General features: G+C 40.7%; 1 protein-coding gene across 3 annotated transcripts in view; it reads right to left on the bottom strand.

The window, feature by feature from the left end:
• The window catches only part of Lrp6 (LDL receptor related protein 6), a 132,637-nt gene that overhangs the window by 108,017 nt on the left and 2,044 nt on the right, over nt 1-22,576 (bottom strand). The window lies entirely within an intron of this gene.

Here is a 22,576-nt window from a genome sequence, read left to right on the forward strand (position 1 = left end):
AGTTAGCAGGTGTTTGTTTAGCTAGCTGTCTGTTTCCAGTGCTGGTGATGAAACCCAGGATCCTCCCGAATTCCAGGCAAGCAATCCCTGCCTCAACTGACCGCTTGTAAAGGTTTAGATGCATAACCTACCATATGATGCAACCACTGCACACTTAAGTATTTACTCAAGAAAACTAAACACATGAGAATAAATACTCTAGAGAAATAAATAAAAATAATACAAACAGCTATGAGTAAATGTTCAAAGAAATTTCTTTGAAATAACATAAATTAGAATCAACCCAAATGTGGCCAACAACTAATAAATAAGTAGATATATATTAATAGAATAAGAAGCAATAAGCTGCTAGGCATAGTAGGACATATTTGCAAACCCAACACTTGGAATAAAGAGACGGGAAAATCAGAGTTCCAAGTTTTCCTTGGCTACACGGGGATTTTACAATCAGTATGGGCTAAAGGAGACTGTCTCCAAAATCCAAAACCATCATTTTTTAAATGTAATGAATCATTTATACATAAAAAATGAAATAATCTCTAAATAACACATGGGAAAAGATGTCAGACCAAAAAGAAAACATATTTAATGATGCTCATCTATGAAAGATTATAGAAAATGTCAACTAATCTAGCCAGACAAAATCTGACTTTCTTGAGGTAAGCAGGAGTGGGAAAAACAGGAACAAGAGTCAAGCTCCCCTCGGCTTTTCTGCAGAGCCAGGGACTCAGCCCAGAGTCCTCCAGCACTCAGCACTGAGCTGCATCACCCACAACAACATAAAAAACTGGTCTCAATTATAAAGATAGAGGCTGAGTCCTTTCCGCTTACTGTGTAACTACTACAGGCACTGACAACAGCACCAATTTCCCTGAACTCACTCCAGCTATATACACATATCAAAACCTCCTAATTTTACCCTTTGCATTAAGTAACATTTATTGACAAGTAATATCAATACCTTAATAAAACTTAAATAAGCATCCTAGCAGAACCTGATAATATAACTTCCTGATGTCCAATATTAGTGATCTCTGACTAAACCTAATACCAAATCTAAATATAAACCTTACCTGAAAAAATAACAATTAGCTTTGATAAAGTTACTAGAACTGCAACAGTATAAATTCTGTTGTTTTTTTTTTTATTTTAAATATCTTTACTAAATTTCTGACATTTACTTCCCCAATATCAAGCATCAATTGGAAACAGTCCACTGTCCTGTGGAGCTTCCTATGACAATGGGAAGTCATCATTGCACACTGAGTGCCCATCAACCATGTCACCAAGAACACTGAAAATACAGCTAATGGGGTGTGCGTGTATGTCTGGGGGGGGGGGGGTGATGTGTGTGTGTGTGTTGCCTGCATGTCTGGGTACCACGTGCATGCTTGGTGCCCAGAGGCCAAAAGACAGTGTCAGATCCCCTAGACTGAAGTTACAAATGGCTATAACCCACCCTGTGACTATCAGAAGTCAGAATCAGGGTTCCCTGTAAGAATATCAGGTGCTCTCAACCCCTAAAAGTACCACTCCCTTAATTAAAAACATTCTAATTTGAAAAAAATAAGTGGCTCACAAATTCAAAAAGAAAAAAGTAATGGTTAAGCCCATTTACAGGACTATATTAGTCAACTTGTATTATGAACATGTGTTCTGCCCATCTGTTAGATAACATGAATTTCTGATACAACCACACTGAAACCCAAATTTCTCAGTCAAAAACATGTGGGCATTCACTTCACTAGCAAAAGAAAACTGGTGGAGTCCTTTCTGCTTACTGTAACTACTACAGACACTGACAAGAACATCAATTTCCCTGAACTCACTGCAGACATCCATACATCTCACGACTGAACCAGTCCCAATAATGTCTTATGTTCAACTTTTTACCGTAAAAGCCAAACAGGAACATTGGGAAACAAATGCAATTTGCAAACAAACAAACCAAAACATTTCTATCAGTTAAGAGTTAAATGCCAAAGGCTGCAGAAAACTAAACAATAGTCCCAGGATATTTAAGTTTGATAATGCAAGAGTGACAGAAATGTAATAGTTAACAGGTACTTTATTTATGGCATTATCATCCATTAAAGACTTTATGTACCAAACGTACTTATGGCAGTAAGTAGCAGCCAAATGGCTTTCATGTTTTCAAGTCAAACATTAATATTTCCACTGAAGAGTTTTTTATCTACAAAAATCTAAAACTCTTTCCTGGTAATTTAAAGTTTATGGGCCCTCTGAGTGCCGTCAGTGTTGGAGGAGACAGGAGCAGATGGATCAGTGTCTTTAACTTCACGCACTAGTTATGACTGAGTGTGTTCAGGGACTACACACGACTGAAAGGCCCGCCTGTGCAGCTACTCTTCTTCTGCATGAACAAGGCTGACAACACTGCACCAGAATCTGGTGAGCAGTGTGTAACCTGGAGAAAATTATAATACTGCTTTTATCTACTAGATATGACAGATACTGCACACCTGTTCCCTGCCAGTAGCACATACACTACATACCGTGTGCTTACTCCACAGTGTTTACCTGACTTCATAAGAATCAGAACTCAAACAGAAATCACATCTCTTTAGCAGCCACTTGCAGGAGCTGTGCAAAGAGAATAACCTTCCTGAATAAAGGGGGACAGGTCTTGTCAATATTCAAATACTGAACTTCTCTGCTAGAACCTCCTAACAATTTTCTTTTCCCTTGATGAAGACAAGGTCTTACTCTGTAACCTAGGATGCTCTCAAATGGATAACATTCTCCCTCATCAACATCTTATACTTCTCAAGTTCTCTGGGCCCAGGTGTGGTGGTTCCCAGCACTGGAAACACAAACCGGTGGACCTCTACTCTATGGTTTAAGGACAGCCTAGTCTATATAAGCAAGCTCTAGGGCAGCCAGGGCTACACACCCTCTCCCCAGTCCTCAGCAGGGTGTGGGGAAACACCCTTCCTTCTTTGTGGAATCAAGTGAGTGAACACTTTAGGTTCACTCTGCAACTGAACTCCACCAGTTGCTCATCTTCAAAGGCTCATGGCTGGCTCAGGTATCAAATACTCTACCCAATGCTAACCGTGTTTACTATCAAGAAAATACTTCTCGTTCTCCTAACTACACATCACCATTCATCTTTATTAACTTCTTTTGTCTAACTTCATACACTCTATCCAACTGAACCTGCTTTCTCCAAGTTTTCAGGAAAAAAATCCAACTAAAAACCTTTCCCTAGTCCTTATTCTTTACTTCTCCATAGTATTCACTAGAGTCCTACTGGTAGAATGGTCTCTCTACACCACACTACTTATTATTCTTGATTATTTCAAATCTTTCTCTCACTTCTCATATACACATAGTATTCCAAGACCTCTAGTCCCCAAACGAGAGGGCACAAAACAACCCAGATTCAATCTTAATCTCATGAAACTCTTCACAACTGATTTCCAAACCATCAACTTAACCTTATGTTTTATTCCCTAGGGTTTTTTCTTTGGGGGGGGCCTGCTGCAATCTTCCTATCACTGACTTAAAATTCATTACCTTTCTCTCTAAAAAGTTCTTCAAGGATGTTATAATTCTCTGTGGGGTGGCGGTGGTATAGGCCAGTATGTGCAAGTGTGGGGGCATGCACACGTGGAAGCCAGAGGTGGACTAGAGATGACTTTCTGAGACAGCATCAGTCACTGAGTCCAAGCTGGCTGGCCAGTTGGCCCCTCCTCCCCAGAATCATTCTGAACCTGCCCCTAGTGCTGGGGTTACAGATGAGTCCCAACGGCACCCTTCTATGGCTTTTACTTGGGTGCCAGGGATCCAAACTCAGGTACTTAGGCTTTTCATAGAGACATCTCCACAGCCCAGGTCTCCTTAATCTTACCATGGGCCTGCTTCTCTCTCCCTAGTCTGCCAAGTACTGTGTGATTAATGCTTCTTTACTATTTCTCTAAATGTGCTCCCAGTTTCTAGAGCACCTCTGCTGTTCTGGGCTTCATGAATTTCCCTAACAGTGAATGATCTCAACATTCCCCTTTTCCCACTTCATTCATATATATATATATATATGAATATTTCACCCAACTCAAAGCCCCCTCATTCCCTTTATGTAAGACATGAAGCCTCAAATCCTTAGCCTTCCACTATGCAACTTCCTCCTGGGACTCCAAATTCATCTTTATAATCTCAGCACATAAAAACAGATTTGACATATATGGGAACTGGGAACACATCACAGTATATGCCAACACCAGTGTACTCACTCTCCTGCTCTCTCCATACTTTTCTCTCAGTGAGCAAATCTATGTCCTTCAATGCTAGATTTATATCTTATCTACATCCTTCATTGTTGGTAGCTAGCCTGGCATCCAAGGTACACTGAGGCAGATAGCAATGGGTGGTATCAGCGATTGCAGGACAAAAGTTGCTAACTTTTGGTAAATTTTCTCTTTCTTTAATTCAGCTATTCTGTGGCCAAAAGCTGCCACAGGCTTCTGGCAATAAATTCCTGCTGATAGCAGCAGGAGATTAAGAAAAGAAGTTAGTTACTAGGGCTCTTTTCTCTCTGGCTCAAGGGCCCCTCCCTGATCAGCTGGTCTGTGTGAACCAGAGAGAAAAGAGAAAAATTCAGACATACACAAGAGACACACATACTGGATGAAGCTGAAGAAAGCTACATCGTTATTTTATAAAGGTTCTTAGTTTTTATACTTTCTCAGGATAACTGATCACACAGTTTTCTAAACATTTTTACATTCCAACAGTTCACAGTAGTTTTAAGGCAACAGTTCATGTCATAGATCAATAAGACTTAACGAATTACAGCAGAATTGTTTACGTGTCTTTCTATTAAGACTGATACTAGACTAGATATACCTGTTACTAGCTCCAAAAGTTCATTATAAGTTTTTTTGTTTGTCTGGTTGGTTTTTTTTTGGGGGGGGGGGATTTGTTTGTTTGTTTTTTTTCCGAGACAGGGTTTCTCTGTATAGCCCTGGCTGTCCTGGAACTCACTCTGTAGACCAGGCTGGCCTCGAACTCAGAAATCTGCCTGTCTCTGCCTCCCAGAGTGCTGGGATTACAGGCATGCGCCACCACCAGCATGCGCCACCACCACCCGGCTCATTATAAGTTTAAAGCAATGACTTTTTTAAAATATTTTTATTTTCTATATTCTTTGTTTACATTCCAAATGATTTCCCCTTTCCCGGATCCCCCCTCCCCATATGTCCCATAAACCTTCTTCTCTCCATCCCTTCTCCAATCACCTCCCTCCTTTTTCTCTGTCTTTATATTCCCTTCCCATGCTAGATCAATCCTTTCCAGGATCAGGACCCTCTCCACAATGATTTTTTTTTTAATGTCGTAAGTTAGCATGGTTTTGTCAAGACACAAATCATCAGCCTTCTGTCTTATTAGTTTGAAGTCTTGCATAGACAGACTAGTCCATCATTTATTTTCTGTCCCTGTGTCCCAGTTTATGACCTTTAGTTACCAGACAATGGCCTTGTCCCTAACCTAGAAGGAATGTTTTCCTTGATCGTAAATTTGTTCCAAGCTTGCTTTCTTTACCTAGTGCAATTAGCTCATGAAACATGAAGATTCATGGAACTCTAATTGCAGCTTTTATTCTATAGGAGGTTTAAAATTACTTGTATCAACTTAGGAGTTCCATTAAATCATTATCAGAAATAATGAAATCACCAATTCATCCACACAGCATCACTACATGATGGTACATCTTCAAATTGATTCTGCAGGAATTTGCCATGCAAAACAGTGGACCACCTCGCTGGCTTGCCTTTGCCTTTCCTCGATGGCTCTGACACTTCATCTTTGAGCCTCTACAGTCTTTTATCACTTACTTCATAACAGCTTTTGTTTGCTTGTTTAAACGGGGGTTTTTGAAGGGACAGGAAGAGAATGCTAGGGTACACATGCATGCCAGCATACCCAGCTTTATTTACAGGGGTGTAGGGGTGTGTGGCTGTGTGCACACATGCATGTACATTTTAAGGCCATATGACATGTTTCAGAAGTCAGGTCTTTCCACCACATAGGTCCTCTAGAGACCAAATGCAGGTCCTCATGAACCTTTACTCTATAAGAATCCTATGGCTCCACACTCAGTTTTGATACTAGCTTTTTTGAAGTATCTTTTCTACTTCAAGTAGGAGCTCAGTTCCTAGGGAATTAAGAGTTACATGCCTTAGAATTAATTCATTACAGGTGCCTAGTTGAGTTCACTGCTCACAGTAATATAGTATGTATTTTTACTAATATTTAAAAGCAATTTTCCAGGACTAGGGATATAGTTAAGTCACAGAGCACTTATGTAGCACTTACAAAGAACTGGCTAAATCCCCAGCCCTGCCAAAAACAGTAACAAAAAAAGCAATCTTCCATTAGAGCCTAATCTAAACCTAATTTAGGGACTGGCAAAAATGCCTGCCAACAACCTTGATGACTCAAGCTCAATCCCCAGAATCCCCACAGTAGAGAAAGAGAGAACTGACTCCTCCAAGTTGTTCTCTGAATTCCACAGGTACACATACACACACACACACACACACACACACACACACACACACAATGAATGTTCAAAAGAAGGTAGAGAGGAGAGGAAGGGACAGAGGGGAGGGGAGGGGAGAAAGAAACTGACCATGCAGAGTAGTAATTCCATGGTAGAATGCTTGCACAGCATATACAAGGAAGGCCCTGAGACCCAGACCCAGCCCAGAACAACAATTGCATTTACAAAAGAACTTTAAGTTCCAACCAAGAACTCACAAATGCCCATGAAACTTCCTTCTCATGGTCATGGTTTGATTAAAGTGTATTCAGACTTCTATCATCCCTTAAACTCTGAATTAAGCTGGGCAGTGGTGGCGCACACCTGTAATTCCAGCACTCTGGGAGGCAGAGGCAGGCGGATTTCTGAGTTTGAGGCCAGCCTGGTCTACAAAGTGAGTTCCAGGACAGCCAGGGCTATACAGAGAAACCCTGTCTCGAAAAACCAAAAAACCAAAAAACCAAAAAAAAAAAAAAAAAAAGCCCACCTCTGGCTTAAACACACTCTGCTTAAGCAGATGGAGAACAGTTTCCTCCCCTTCCTACCTCCCTATTTCCTTTCCTCTCCACTCTTCTCTCATTCTTGGCAATTTTTTGCTATTCTGAGGATTGAACTGGGGTCATCCATTCCAGGTAAGGGTTTTCACTGAGAACAACTCTAGCCCCTTAACATCCTCACTTAACCATCATTCAGAAATCAACAGACCACATCAAAAGTCACTTGCTAAACTGGTCTAACCTCAATTAACCTAGTCACCTCCCAGCAAAAACCCATTCTCCACTACCTGTGAACGTCTTTCTTTACATTTGTAAGGTTCCTAAAGATCCTGCTGTCAAAGCGCACCCTGTGTTAAAGTCTTTTCAAAGTGTTTTCCTGCACAGGCCTGCCTAGATTTTACTTCCATTTAGTATCTGTAGGGTGACATAACTTTCATAGGAACAGTACGTCATCTATGGGCATGTGATAATCCTACCTCAAAGACAGTGCTTTGGGAATTATTTCAATGTCTTTCCAGTTCAGAAATAGCAGCTAGGCTGTTCCTGTGATCAACTCTTTTTTTTTAAGTGTGTAAGTAAGTGTCTGCCTTATGTGTGTATGACTGAATACCATATGTGTGCCTGATGCCCATGGGGGTCAGAAGGGGGCGTTAGACCCCTGGAACTGGAACTGTAGTTACAGGCAGGCATGAGTTAATATCTGGTTACTGGATCTGGGTCCTCTACAAGAGCAAGACGTGCTCTTAACCCTCCAGCCCAGAGATAAACCCTTAAACTAGTTCTCCAGACCTCTTGTCTGGTGTTGAGCATAAGGAATTGCATCAGAAGTGTCAAGCAAACAGTTCCTCAGGCTAAGGGAACAAAAACAAAAACAAAAAAAAACAAAAAAAAAAAAAAAAGTAGGCTCTGACACTAACTCAGGTATTCCAGGGTCTTATAAACCTAAAATCTTCCCTTACTGGCTCCCCAAAGGCTCTATACCTAAGCATGACCTCACCACACACACATTCTCTTCCCCTCAGTGTCACCCTTCCCTGAGGCTCCTTTCAATCTTTTCATCTGCCTCTTTTCAATACCCCAGGCTCCTCAATGACCTTCCATCTATCTCCAAATTTCCAAATCTTACAGGCCTGCCTAAACCTGACCTGCCCATCCTCCAGTGGGGATTCAGGCAGAAGTCAGAAGCCCAAGCTATAAACAGGCTTTTAATCACTCAAAAGCAATCTGGAGACACCCAGTAAAACAGCTGGTCTTCCTTCAGTCCTTCCCTCAAAAATTAGTCTACTTACACACTCAGACTTTATACTGACTCAGCATGTAACCTCAACTACTTAGTCTAGCAGTCAAAAACAGTCCTCTCTCTCTCTCTCTCTCTCTCTCTCTCTCTCTCTCTGTGTGTGTGTGTGTGTGTGTGTGTGTGTGTGTGTGTGTGTGTGTGTCACCAAGCCTGAGGATCTGAGTTGAATCTCTGAAGACCCACATAGCCATGGTGCCCACAAGTGTAGAGCATGAATACACACACGCTCTCTCTCTCAAAATGTGTGTGTGTGTGTGTGTGAGAGAGAGAGAGAGAGAGAGAGAGAGAGAGAGAGAGAGAGGATTGTGATGACAACATAAAAGAGGGAAGGGCTAGAATAAGCTCTTTTATATCAAGTGAAAATGAGCTGAAAATTCCAATCTGAAATATGAACTTTCTATTTGTATCTGTCTGTATGTTTACATGCATCCATCTATGCAAGCTATTTTCCTACCTATGGATAGTATTAACAGATAGATTTTAAAATTCCTTAATGAAACTGTTTAGACTGGCTTAAACATAAGTAATTATATAAATTAAACATTCCTAAGGTATCCAAAATGTATCTTCAAAAGTATTTTTATAGGAAACTAACCCAAATGTTTTAAGAATCCAAGTTAAGGCCAGTCATTATGGGCTCACGTCTGTAATCCTAACACTCAGGAAGCTAGAACAGCAGGACTTCTAGGCCAGCCTGAGATACAAATCAAATCTGAAGAAATCTAGATTACACATGATAAAATAAAAAATGAAAAATAAAAAGCTAAGTAAATTAAAGTAAACTCGGGGAATCTGGCAAGAGAAACTAATTGAATATTGTATTGTTGTTTTACTAAAATTTACAGAGGAATGTGGTTCAGCAAAGCATGCACCAGCATTTACAAGGTCCCAGGTTCAGTTTCCATCACGAAAGAGATAAAAAATAAAATGTTACAAGTGGTAATTAGCATCTGTATTCTATATCTTCTAAGTTTCTGTATGATACTAGTATAATTTATTTTGCTTGGATAATATTCTACTAAACTTTAACAGGTTAGTTCTAAATAAGCAAATATAACACCTGCATTTGCATTTAGCTGAAGTGATTAATCTAACAAACCATTTTAAGAGCAATTATATATTGTGATAAACCAATGTGAGGCTAGGACAAAGCTCAGTAGATGAAGTGCTTGCTACATAAGAAGTGAGGACCAAAGTTCCCATCCCCAGAACCCATATACAGAGCAGAGAATAGCAGCAGTACAATTTAACTCCAGGGCTGGAGACTGAGGTGGGGGAACTCCAGTAGGGCAGCATGGCTGAATTAATGACCTAGGTTCAGTGAGAAATCCTATCTCAAAAAAATATGTGAAAATCAACTGAGGAAGATCTTCACACTTCACACTAGACCTAGCACTGACTTCTGGCCTCCAGATGTGCAACACTATATGTGCTCACATGTGCATGCACACATATATACACACATAAACATACAGATATGAACATGCACACACACAAACACACACACACACACACACCATACACTAACCTAATGTGAAGACAGTATCCAAAATCTGTGGTACTAATAAAACTTCAGATTTGTGCTACATTAGTTCATACATGTTTATTACCTATCTAGATTATTTTAGTTAAAACTATAATACTGAAACATGTTTTCTACTTATATAGTTTCTTACATCTTATTTTTATGGTAAAAGAGCTAAATATATGAGCTTATTAAAAAACATTTATTTTGTCACATTAAAAAGTTGTCCTGGGCTGGGGATACAGCTCAGTGGTAGTAAGTGTAAGGTCCCAAGTATGAATCTCAGCACCACGGGAAAAAAAAAAGTAATAATAATAAAAATTATAAAAGAGAGAGAAAAGAAAAGTTGTATTGTCATGAAACATCTGGCTATAAAAAGGTGAAAGACACTGGACAGTGGTGGTGCACTCCTTTAATCCCAGCACTTGGGAGGCAGAGGCAGGTATATTTCTGAGTTCAAGGCCAGCCTGATCTACAGAGTGAGTTCCAGGACAGCCAGGGCTACACAGAGAAAACCTGTCTCAGAGAGGAAAAAAAAAAAGGTGAAAGACATATATTACTAGTCTACTATTAGTCCTATTAGTCTACTATGAAATGCTGATGTACAAGTTTCATAATTAAGTTCCAAATAACTTTGTCTTAAAGCATTAGTTGCTGCAATTACATGAGTTATAATTTTATATGCAAATGAAACTATTCAAAGTAGTGACACAGGGAACAACTTTGTATGTAAGATATGCAGGCTATGTTTTGGGGAAGGGAAAAGACAAGTTTTGTACTAAAGGCAAATGTTCCAAAATGAGTAGGAGGAAATTTCAGGACAAAATCTAAATGGCTATAAAGGCTCTTAATTTAATCATGACAAAGAAGTTTTGTTCAAGTAAATAGGCTGGAATCCAGTGAGTTTATATAAGAGTTTCTTTGGAATCCTTTTGAAAAATTAAGATTTTGGTGTTCTCTGTTAAAATTGCCAAATATTCTTAATTCACAGGTATGAGATTAAAAGGGGATTTAAAAGACTTGCCTTGCCTTCTTAATAACTGTAATAATCCCTATGGACAGCATGTGTTCTCTATCTTATCAGTATTCTCCATGATTAATACTGACTTTATTATGTGCTTGGTTGTTTAAAACAAAAACAAGCAAACAAAAACCTCATTTAAGAACTAGGATTTTTTCTAGCCACTGTTATTACCCACTATGTGATCTATCATCCTACCTATTTAAAATCACTTTCAGTATAATTAAAAGCAAGTATCACCCTGCCCTTTCAAAACCAAATCCTAAATAAAGTGTGTCTAACATACTGCCTTTAAGATTCTCAGAGACCCTGACATATCACAAAGAGCTTTTTTAAAGTCCAAAGTTAACAATAATAATGCTTATCTGATCAAACACCAAAGTTCTATTGTAAGTGCTGTCAAAAGAAAGCTTATCCTCCCTAGGTTACAGGAGTATAAGTAAGAGGTTATTAACCTGAATTACTTCAAAAGATACACACAAGTATGAAATTACAGAAATTAACGATGTGTTTCTGTTATCAGAGCTCTGGTTGGCTTTGCTTGGTGTCAAGACTACATATGATGCAGTGCAGTCCATCCCAATTATACCTTTGGTTCAATGTTAACTTGGACACAGTTAATTACTTTAATTTGAATGCAGTAACTTCTAGGTAGACCAGAGTTCTTAGTTGAGAACACATGTCATTAACTTAAGAAATTTTACTGTATGGACATGAAATGTCTATTCCAGACCTACCAAGTCTTTTTGTTTGATAATGTTTATATATTCTTGATGTACCTTATGTTTGCTTGCTATTTTGAGAACACTATGTTGGATGCTTGTTATGTATCTTTAGATTGTTTTTCTCTAAAAAGGTTATACTCATCTAAATTCACTTATCAGATGTACAGCGGGCCTGTTTTAAAGTTAACCAGTCTGCTTTGTGACATTTTACAACTTTTTTGACTGACCCAATGTGATGGGCATGCCTCAAAAACCACCACACATACTTGCCAACTGCACTGTTTTTGTAGCAGCCATTCAGATTTTTTTAAAAGATTTTTATTTAATGTTATATCTAAGCACACTGTAACTGTCTTCAGACGCACCAGAAGGGGGCATCAGATTTCATTATGGATCGCTATAAAGGAGCCACCATGTGGTTGCTGGGATTTGAACTCAGGACCTTCGGAAGAGCAGTCAGTGCTCTTAACCTCTGAGCCATCTCTTCAGCCCCAGATTTTTTTCTCAACTTTAAATTTATCGGTAATGTGTTAGTCATACCATGTGATTTATTCTATCATCTACCCTGATGTTTCCTGGGACACACTTGCAAATTAGCAAATATTCACCTTCAATTACAAAAAACAGTTGACACTGAAAAAAGTTATTGTGTGCCAAGAGACCTTTGTGCACAGGTATCTAAGGGCGTCACTTTGAGATCACACTAGAAGTCAGGGTCAGGATTTCTAAACAGCAGGTAGATAAACGGATGGGTTCATGAAACAAACAGGGAGACCCAGCAGAACAAGAATTAATTACACAGAGCTGAATGAACTGTTAAAGGATGACTGCAGGGTTTGTTTACAATATTACTGGTGCTTTAATGTCCTACTTCCTGGGTGAAGTAACCCTTCTCTCTCTCTCCCCTCCCTTAAATTCTCTATTACTGTTAACAGTCTAATCCTTTGTAATCTAAATTACCTCTTCTCCTTGCCTATCTCCTCAGTTCCAAAGCTCCTCCTGAATATAACTGTTTGCCTAGGTTCAGTCTGCCTCCCAACTGGAAGAACCACAGGTGTCACTGTGAAAGTACTACTTTAATCTCATGGAACCAGACATTTTTAAGGAGTGCCAGTGCAGTTGAATTTAAAGGCTATGTTCCGAGCTTTCCTGGAAACCAGCCCTACTATCTAGTTCAGAGTTCCCAGCTTCATGAGTACATTAAGGATGATCACTTCCTGACAGGCACCAACATCCCAGAGTATTTGGAGAACATCTGAAAGCCAGGACTTAACCTAAATCTTAGAGGTACTAGAATTGAAACCTGATGTTGAATTCTTCCCTTACATCCCTCGCCTCAAGAGGCTTTTAAAAAATCTGAAAGGCCTTTAAAAATTCTGACCAAAGACATTAAATGACCCATTAGATGTGTGGCAAAATACTATTCTTGTCACCCCCATGAGAGCAATCAGGCCAGATTTAATGTAACTAACTTCACAACCTCTTGTTCTCTCTCCAAGGGAAACAGGTTTTGTTCTAAACAACAGAGATTCTGACAAGTGCTCATCACAGTTCCCCACTGACTAGGCTTGACCAAACTTCAGACTTCTCTCCTCCAACAAGTCCTTAAACTTTGGCTCACCCTAAGCTTAGCAAGCAGATGCACAACTTTCTTCCTCAATTCCAAGTATCAGCTGACCTGACAAAAACATACTTTTCCAGTTAAAGTTTTGATCATACAATCTGCTTAGCCCTCTACTCTTGGCCCAACTCCCACAGAGTTCCCGAGGGCCTTCTGGCCCCTCCCTAGAAACGAAGTGTTTTTGTAGTTGGTGTAGAGACAGGTGGTGATCCTAAGGAAAGCACTTCTGCTGAAATGAGCCTCTCCTTTACCCAAAGTACATATCTGTCTTTATCTGCAATCCTGTAACAAACCATCTAACTCCAAAATTATATTATTCTCGTCTATCAAACTCCAAAATTATATTATTGTCTTCTATCAAAGTAACTAGATGGGTGTGGTGACATTGCCAGTAATCCCAGCTACTTAAAAGGATAAGAAAGTTCACTTGAGCCCAGAAGTTCAAGGTCAGCCTGGTTGCGTACCAAGCCCCTGTAACCATAACAGTAAACATGTGTACACTCACACAATCCCAGATGAGATGGGAGGATTATGAATTACAAACCAACCTAGGCTCATGGTGAGGCCCTGTCTTTACTAAAAGACTTAGGTAAAAAGGTAAAATTGATACCTACAGGAAGCACTCAGAGTGGAACTTCTGTCCATAGTACTAGCAATCCAGCCTAATGTTTGCCACCCACCTTTCTATGTTAAATGAATTTCACACAAAATTTCCAGGCTCTTCCATTTTCTTCTAAATGTGAGTTTAGTGGTACGAACTCAGTAGATGTACACATCAAAATGGTTTAACTAGAGCTAGGATGACTCAGTCAGCACATTGCCTGCTGCTCAAACCTGGGGCCAGGACTCAGGTTAAAAGAACACTAAAACACAGAGACAAACTGTAAGTCCAGACAAACCATAAGATCCAAGTTCACTGAGAGACTGCCTCACAGTGTAAGGTGGAACAACAAAAGAAAATACCCAACATTTTTCAATAGCCTCAATGGGATTCTGCCATGTGGGGGTAACACGCACCCCAGCACTTAAGAGGCTAAGTCAGGAAGATTCCAAGTCCCTGGCCAGCATGGACTACTGGGTAAAGACCTTTCTCAGAAAGGTGGGGGCAGGGATCAGATTTTAAAAATAACTTAAAAGACTTCAACAAGCAAGCCCATATCCACTTCAGAGTACTTCATGTATCTGTCTATACAATGCACTATTACTTAGCTATAAAAGGAATTAAACAGATTCATGTTATTATAAATATTAAAACTGCAAAGTGAAAGAAGCCAGACACAGAGGGCCACATGCTATGCTCCATTTCTATGAAATATTCCAAATGGGCAAGTCCACAGAGGCACCAGGCAGACACGTGGTTCCCAGAGGCTGGGGCAGAGGGAGCTACAAAGTGACAGCTAAGGGGGACAGAGACAGCTGGACAGTGCTAAAACTGCTCTGGAATAAGAAGACTATGGCCATAGTTTTACAACCCTTTGAATTAAAATAAAAAGAGTGGGCACTTAAAAATGGAGACTTTTATGCTATATAAATGCTTTTAAATGGAGTTTTTGTTTTTGTTTTGTTTTTATGAATTATAGCCTTTTTAATGGATTTTTTTTTTAGAATTTTTTAAATTTATTTTATTTATATGAGTACTATAGCTGTCTTCAGACACACCAGAAAAGGGCATCAGATCCTATTACAGATGGTTATGAGAACTGATGGGAATTGAACTCAGGACCTCAAGAAGACCAGTCAGTGCTCTTAACCACTGAGCCATCTCTCCAGCCCTTTAATGAGTTTTAAATTATAACCCTTTTAAATGGGTTTAAAAACCCATCATAGCATGATGACACACACCAGGAACCCAGCACTGAGAAAGCAAAGGCTAGAGGAACACAGATTTGAGATCTCTCAAGAAAAAAGCAAAGGCTGGGAATGCAGTACAGTGGAGAGTGCTTGACTTTCTGCACAGGCCCAGGGTGCACCTCTAAGGCATGAGTACAGAACAGACACATGCACATGATGAACCCCTCAACACTTTCATTCATCCCCTGCACACACACCTAACACCCAAGCCCCATCAAGACTGCAGATATGGTAACTTCATATAAAATGCCTAGTATTTACATTTAACATAGACACATCTCCCTCAATCCTTTAAATCATCTCAAGAATACTTATACCACCTAATATAAGTGCTTTTAAAACAGATGTTACACTGCTGTTTAAGAAATAAAAAGAAAGGGAAATCTGTATTGTTAAGCACAGATACAACTTTCTTTTGGAGGGGAACCTTTCAGCGGTTTTTTGTTTGTTTTTTGTTGTTGTTAGTTGGCTGGCTGACTGCTTGATTGGTTGTTTTTTTTGGGGGGGGAGGTATTGGTTTGAGAATTTTGGGGGGTTGTTTTTTGTTTTGGTTTGGTTTGGTTTTGGTTTTTTGAGACAGGGTCTCTCTGTATAACCCTGGTTGCCCTGGAACTCACTCTATGGACAGGGTGGTCTAAAACTCAGAAATCTGCCTGCCTCTAGCTTCCAAGTGCTAGGATTAAAAGAAAGATATAGATTCTTTTTTTTTTAAAGATTTATTTATTATATTTATGTACACTGTATCTGTCTTCAGACACTCCAGAAGAGGCTTCAGATCTTGATACAGATGGTTGTGAGCCACCATGTGGTTGCTGGGATCTGAATTCAGGACCTTCAGAAGAGTAGTCACTGCTCTTAACCACTGAGCCATCTCTCCAGCCCCGAAGATAAAGATTCTTAATCTTCACTTTCTAATAAAACTGGCCATAAATAATGAAGACTCTAACTATAATAATCTACACAGTGTGACTTAGGTCTCACAGGGAAAAAGTAACCAAGGCCAATGCAGAAAATACTTCCAAGTCAAATATCTGATATAGTAGAATTGTTTATTATTTGAATGACTGCATTGCGGATCATGGCCACCTTTGCATTTTTTTTTTCACAATGAGAATCTGATCAGTAACATTATGCTTGGTGGCAATCACATACTCCAGTGTCAGCAAAGCACTTACACACAGCCCTGCTAAGCAAGCTATCTAACAGAAAATAGCTCCACAGCACCAAAGTGCTAGTCATTCAACTGGAAGAACTCAACCTTGTTCTTGAACCTCACATCTGAACAGCCTGAAACTTTCCTGAGTACAGTCACTGCCACGAGCAGCACAAGTATAAGGAACAAACTCTGTGCTGACAGTGAGCAACACTGCCGACAGTGAGCAACACTGCTGACTGACAGTGAGCAACACTGCCGACTGACAGTGAGCAACACTGCTGACTGACAGTGAGCAACACTGCCGACAGTGAGCAACACTGCCGACAGTGAACAACACTGCTGACTGACAGTGAACAACACTGCTGACTGACAGTGAACAACACTGCTGACTGACAGTGAACAACACTGCTGACTGACAGTGAACAACACTGCTGACTGACAGTGAACAACACTGCTGACAGTGAGCCACACTGCTGACAGTGAGCAACACTGCTGACTGACAGTGAACAACACTGCTGACAGTGAGCAACACTGCTGACTGACAGTGAACAACACTGCTGACAGTGAGCCACACTGCTGACAGTGAGCAACACTGCTGACTGACAGTGAGCAACACTGCTGACAGTGAGCAACACTGCTGACTGACAGTGAGCAACACTGCTGACAGTGAGCAACACTGCTGACAGTGAACAACACTGCTGACAGTGAGCAACACTGCTGACAGTGAGCCACACTGCTGACAGTGAGCAACACTGCTGACTGACAGTGAGCAACACTGCTGACTGACAGTGAACAACACTGCTGACTGACAGTGAGCAACACTGCTGACAGTGAACAACACTGCTGACAGTGAACAACACTGCTGACAGTGAACAACACTGCTGACTGACAGTGAACAACACTGCTGACAGTGAACAACACTGCTGACAGTGAGCAACACTGCTGACTGACAGTGAACAACACTGCTGACAGTGAGCAACACTGCTGACTGACAGTGAACAACACTGCTGACAGTGAACAACACTGCTGACTGACAGTGAACAACACTGCTGACAGTGAGCAACACTGCTGACTGACAGTGAACAACACTGCTGACAGTGAGCAACACTGCTGACTGACAGTGAACAACACTGCTGACAGTGAGCAACACTGCTGACAGTGAGCAACACTGCTGACTGAAAGTGGACAACACTGCTGACAGTGAACAACACTGCTGACAGTGAGCAACACTGCTGACTGACAGTAAACAACACTGCTGACAGTGAGCAACACTGCTGACAGTGAACAACACTGCTGACAGTGAACCACACTGCCAACAGTGAACCGCAATGCTGACAGTGAGCAACACTGCTGACAGTGAACACTGCCGACAGTGAACACTGCTGCCTGACAGTGAACAACACTGCTAACAGTGAACAACACTGCTGACAGTGAGCAACACTGCTGATAGTGAACACTGCTGACAGTAAACAACACTGTTTTCTCTGCACTTTTTTTTCTTTTGAGCCAGGGTCTCAGGCTGGCCTCCAAGCATCAGTGTTCCTGTCTTAGCCTCCAGCTAACTAGGATTACAGGCATGTGATCCCCTACACAGCAAAATAAATCATTTCAAGGACAAATTGTTACTTCATGTGTTTGACATTTCAAAGTTATTCCTACAAAATAGTGCTCTAGTCATTAAAATGAAACATATTTTACAGAAGACACAGGAACACTTACGTTAAGGCTAAAAACACTAAAGAACTTAGGATAAAGTGCATCTACTCCATCTTTGAAAAGGAATCTACCAACTGGATACTTTTCATTATTTTGATAAAACTGTATTACCTGTGCTTAACTATTTTAATAAGGGGGAAAGTACCACAATCAATTGTTTGAGTTCTCCATTTTCTAGTTTATTAATAGCCACCATCACCTAACTCAGTGTTATGGTCACTGAAAGTAAAAGAGGGTCAGGGGAGTGGGTCAGTCCATAAAGTAGTATTTTTAAAATGTTTCAAAGCAATAAGACCTGAGTTTCATCTCTAGAACCCATATTCAAAGGAGTATGGGGCTGGAGAGATGACTCAGGTTAAGAGCACTGACTCCTTTTCCAGGGGTCCTGAATTCAATTCCCAGCAACCACATGGTGGCTAACAACCATCTGTGACGGGATATGATGTACTCTTCTGTTGGGCCTGAAGACAGCTTCAGTGTACTCATACATAAAATAAATTTAATCCTAGACACAGATAGATAGGGATAAGCAAAACCACTGGGATTCACTTGCCAGACCAATGTAAAAACTCTGCCTCAAAATATGAAAAATGCATACACAAGAACACACACACCTACTAAACTTTACTAAACTTTACTAAACTTGGGTAAGTACTGATTTTCCTCTCATTCTGAGACAAGATTTTGCGTCCAAGCATGCCATCAAGCTTCTGTGAGTGAGGCTCCCCTTGAGCTCCTGCTCTTCCTGCCTCTTCCATGTAAATTACAGGATTACAGTCACCAAGCCTGACTGACTTGGCCACTCAGTCAATGTGTATTGCAGCAGCACTCCTCACAAACCTCCTTACCACTTCTCACTGAAATCGTGCTGCTTATGACTGAACAGAAAGGAAAGCAGGCTACATAACTTACTTGCCATAAGAGGCACAGAATAACAGAAGACAGGATGATAAAACTCCACACCTTTCTAAGTCCCTCTATAATCATCTCAAACATAAAACTTTCACTAAAATTTCCACAGTGAAAACCAAAGTTCCCAGAGTAGTTATACTATATTTTTGTTACTTGTTTTTCCAATACATCCAAATTATTCAGACAAATTTTGTTCTCACAAAATATTTTCCCTCACTGTATATCTCTTTATAGAATCACCTTTGATACTGAAAAAGAGAAAAGTCCTTTTTGATGGTCAAAGTGTGGTTAAGGACACAGGTCAGTTTAACAAATAAATGCAAACATCTCTAATTAAAGCTAAGGAGAAAGTTCACTAAAGAACTGATCAATGGGTAAACACTATTAGTTAGCATTTCTGGTAATAGTGACCTTAAACTTTCAAGCTTTACAAATTACTTTCTAGCCAGGTCAGCAAATCTAGGACAAGGAAGCTGGGGTGAAAGCTCGAGTCAAACAAAACCAAGTCCTCATCACCATCACCACCTCACGTGAGTCAGCCTAAAACTCAAGAGATCACCCAGCTGGCTCCAGTGTGTTTCTCACAGCAAAAGTTCCCTTAAAAAAATCCATTTTAAAAAGATGGCTTAATGGGTAAAGTGCTTGCTAAGCAAACATGAGGATCTGAGTTCAGATCTCCAGAAGCCATGCAAAAAGCCACGCAGAAACATCTATAGTCTCAGGACTGGGAGGCAGACAGAGGGACCCAAGGCCAGCCAATCAGCCGGTCAGGAAGCCCCAGGCCCAGTTGGAGCAACTGAGGAAGATGACTCATGCCTACAAACGTGGATAAGTGTACCCACACACAGGTGCACAAGCGTGCAAACACACACATAAAGCTGTTGTGAGAACCAGGCAGGGCGGTACATGCCTGTGATTCCAGCGCCTAGGAGGCAGAGGCAGGAGCCTGATGCCAACCTCCACTCTATAAGCACACCTGTCTCAAAAAGGAAAAACAAATTAACAAAAACTTCATCACTGTCAAGTTTGATGGCTACTGTGCAAAGAATGTTACAACTGACCCTTTCACCTTCCAGACTTCTCAAAGCCCATAAATAGGGCAGAAATCTCCAAAATTGACGCTTGGCTTGATAAGAAACAATAAGGTACAAGGCGACTAAGTGACCAACCAAAGCACAGAAACACCAAACTTAGAAAAAGAAGCTAGCCCGACTCACATACCAAAATCCATTTGACTCAAAATGTTGTAATACCTGATTTAAAGGAAAAATCCATTTTGAAAGACTCACTTTTCTAGGAATATTAGTTGTGAACATTTCAGTTCTGATACCTTTCACATCTCTACAAAAAAAGTGGGCTGGGGGCAGGAAGGCAGGCAGCAGAGACCCGTCATATCAACAAGCCCCACCACAAACAGAACATCTGCATACATTCCCTTCTCCACCAGGCTCAGGGACCATCTCAGAAGGGCGAGTGAAAGATTTTAAGAGCCAAGAGTCATAATGTCTTCTGGCCATGACTGGAGCACTGCACACGTGAACTCACAGCAGCTGTGGTTGGCTGCATAAGACCCACACAAGATCAAGTATGTCAGCATTCCAGCAGAGGCTCATGAGCCCCCCACTACTACTGAGGAGCTACAGACTCATGGCTTCTGGGGGAGGGAGAGTCGGTTTCTCTAACTTTGTGGCCCCTGAAGGGTTTACTATCCTCTTGTAAGTGGTTCCAACCCCTTGAGTACATGGGCAGCACAAACTGGACTTGGTGGGTTATTTTAAAGAGAAAGAACTCAAAATTCAGAGAGTGAAAGTAGATCTGGGAGAAGTCAGGATAGGAGTTAGGAGAAGGGATAGGATAATAAATATGATCAAAATATATGCATGTATCTAATATTTTTTACAGGAAATAAGAATTTTAAGAAGTCTTCTCAAAGAAAACCAAGATACAGTACTTATCAAGGGCCTATTTTAATGTCATTTGAAAACTTGTTTTGTGTTTTGGGGGTGATGGTTGCTGTTATCGATAACGGTTTCTTTATTTTTTTCCCATACTGGCCTCAAACTTAATACGTTGTCTAGGCTAGCCTTGCCTCCTGCCTCTACCTCCCAAGTGCTGGTATTACAGGAATATGCTTCCATGATTGCCTTCAAATAGTGTAATTCTTGCAGCTGGATTTTAGAGTGCACACTATCTTCTAAAGGACCTGAGTTTAATTCCCAGCATCCACATTAAGGGGCTCACAACCACCTGTAACTCCAGCTCCAGAGAATCCATGCTTCTGCCTCTACATTCATTATATACAGACACACACAATTTTTAAAAATTAAAAAAATAATAATCTTTTATAAAACTGTGGTTCTTTCCAAAAATCTTCCATCTAGAAAATCAGAGTTGGCTGGGCAGTGGTGGTGCACACCTTTAATCCCAGCACTTGGGAGGCAGAGGCAGGCGGATTTCTGAGTTTGAGGCCAGCCTGGTCTACAGAATGAGTTCCAGGACAGCCAGGGATACACAGAGAAACCCTGTCTTGAAAAACCGGAAAAAAAGAAAAAAAAGAAAAAAAAAAGAAAAAAAAAAAGAAAATCAGAGACTTTCTCTTGGTACCTGGGCAGACCTCACCTAAGCTGTGGGGTCTGGAAGAGCTAGCCAGCCAGCCTTGCCCCAGCTGTCCTGAGGAACTGATGTACACACAGGGGTTACCCAGGCACACTGGCCAGGAGACTGGAGGAGAGCCCTGCTCCACGGTGAGCTAGCTGACAGACAGTGAGTGCCCCAACTGCTTACAAATGACCACAGTATCATCTACTTTAAGCACTCTTGAATCTTAAACAAATTAAATCTCTAATCACCAACAATTGAGGACACATCCATAAATAATAAAAATTTTTCACACACATAAAAATACCAATATTTTAGCCGGGTGGTGGTGGCGCACGCCTGTGATTCCAGCACTCTGGGAGGCAGAGGCAAGCAGATTTCTGAGTTCGAGGCCAGCCTGGTCTACAGAGTGAGTTCCAGGACAGCCAGGGCTATACAGAGAAACCCTGTCTCGAAAAAAAACAAATCCAAAAAAAAAAAACCCAATATTTCTAGCCATATGTGGTGAGGCATGCCTGTGACCCCAGCACTCGGGAGGTTGGGAAGGGAGAACGGCTGACTTGCATTTGGAGGTAAGCCTGGGCAGCACAGAAAGATCCTGTCTTTAAAACACTTTTTAATTAATATTTGGAAAGCACTCACATGTTACTTCATTAAACACACCTAATCACCCTGCACATCAGCCAGACAGGTATCATTACCCATGCTTTATAGATAAGCTGAGCCAGAAACAGAAGCAGGAATAATGAAGATCTAGTTTTAACCTCAAGACTATGGTGTTAAAATCCTCCAATTTCAATTTTTTTCCCAATATTCTTTGTCACTTGATAATGCAGACAGGGATGCAGCCTAAGGACGGCAGTACTGAATGACCTTCAACTGTTGGTAAGTAAACAAGGCTATAAGGGACCAAAAATCCCAAAGTCACACATCATCACACACTCAATGTAAAAGTGCCACCTCTTCTGTGAACTACGAGGAATTAAATCACACTTTGCTCCTGGGAAACCAAGGATGACTGTCACTCATAACAGAGGCTAACAGTATCAAGAAGTAAAATGACTTTAAGTTAGGAATCTTTTACACCAAAAGACA

This window comes from Apodemus sylvaticus, chromosome 2, assembly GCF_947179515.1.
Source record: "Apodemus sylvaticus chromosome 2, mApoSyl1.1, whole genome shotgun sequence".
NCBI classification, from domain to species: Eukaryota; Metazoa; Chordata; class Mammalia; order Rodentia; family Muridae; genus Apodemus; species Apodemus sylvaticus.